The sequence below is a fragment of the Miniopterus schreibersii genome (genome assembly GCF_964146895.1).
Source record: "Miniopterus schreibersii genome assembly, chromosome: 10".
NCBI lineage: Eukaryota > Metazoa > Chordata > Mammalia > Chiroptera > Miniopteridae > Miniopterus > Miniopterus schreibersii.
Genome location: NC_138110.1, coordinates 63512425 through 63514080, shown reverse-complemented (window position 1 = coordinate 63514080; position 1656 = coordinate 63512425).

Here is a 1656-nt window from a genome sequence, read left to right as displayed (position 1 = left end):
CTCCCCTGGGGCCCTTGGAAATGCTTATCCCGGCTATACCCTAAGAACCCCACTCTCACTAGCAATGGAGAAAGACCTCCACACATTTCTCTGATAACACAACGACCTTACATTCTAGTGGAAACCCAAAATGAAGAAATAAATAATGTCAGCTATCCAGAGTATGAAAGCAGTGAGGAGAGTGAAGTAGCCAAGTGAAAGCTTGGGAGAAAATTGTTTTAGGCTATGGAGCAGCTGGGAAAACACCAAGAGCAGAAGTGGGGAGAGCATAGGTAGGTGTGAAGAACAGACTTGGGCAGGGGCCAGGTAAGGCCAGGCATTACATTACAGATATAGTGAGCATAATGATGCTATTGGTGGATTTCAGCAGGGGAGTGAAGCCTATTTGTTTTTAAAAGATGTCTCTGGAGACTTGAAAATTGTCTGAAGGGGATCATGATAGCTAGTCTCCAGAGATGCCCCCCAGTGATTCCTCTACTCCCCTTGAGCCTTGGCTAGCCTCATGACTGCTTTGACCATTAGCAGGCAGTGGAAGGGATGTCCTCGGATTTTCAAGCCCAGATCTTAAGAGGACTGCCAGCTTCCACTTCCTTCCTCTTGGAACCCTAGCTCTTGATCTAAGCTACACAGAGGAGAATTGAGACCCATAGCCCACAGCCCCAGCTGAGGACCCAGCCAACTGCCAGCACCAACTACCAGCCAGGTTGAGTGAGCCACCTGGATATTTCACACAGATGTCCACAGCCCCAGCAACATTACACAAATAGATAACCGCAGTTCAAGAAAACCACAGAATTATGAGAGTTAATAAATTGGTTTCGAAGTGGTTTATTTCATAGCAATGGTTAAACTGAGGCAGGGGAGGAAGCAGGACACCAGTGAACCGGCCATTGGGGTCTTTAGGCAAGAAGTGATGGAGGCTTTGACCAAACTCGTAGAAGTGAGGGTAGCGAGTGGGCAGATCCAGGACACACTTTATTAATGTAACTTTCAGGCTGGACTGAGGGAAAGAGTCATAGTAGAAAAGCAGCAGTTCCTCGCCTGGCCACTCTGTAGAGAGAACGACTTAAACTCTTAGCTCTCTCTTACAGTCACCACCATATAGCACCAATTGCTTATACTGGTTATTTTCTGTTACTGTTGTGTATTGTTTTTTAAGAAACAAAATAAGATTAAAGTAAGCTTTTGTGTGGAAAAAGCCTTTATCTTAAGAAACAAAACCTCAGCCCTAGCAGGTTTGGCTCAGTGGTTGGAGCATCAGCCTGCAGACTAAAGGACCCGGGGTTTGATTCCTGCCAAGGGCTTGTACGTCAGTTGCAGGTTCAATAGCTGTCCCTGGTCAGGGTGCGTGCAGGAGTCAACCACTTGATGTGTCTCCCACATGGATGTTTCCCCCTCTCACCCCCCCCTTCCACTCTCTCTGAAAAGCGATGGAAAAATATACTCAGGTGAGGATTAAAAAAACCAAAAAAACAAAACTTCAAAGACGTAAAGAAAATTATTCATAGATGTGGCCACTGAAAAGTGAAACAAAAAACAACACCACCCTATCATAAAAGATACCATAAAGTTAAAAGATGAGCCATAATGGAGAAAAAACATTTGCAAAATATAACAAAATCCTTATATCCTAAATAGATATACAATCCTAAATCA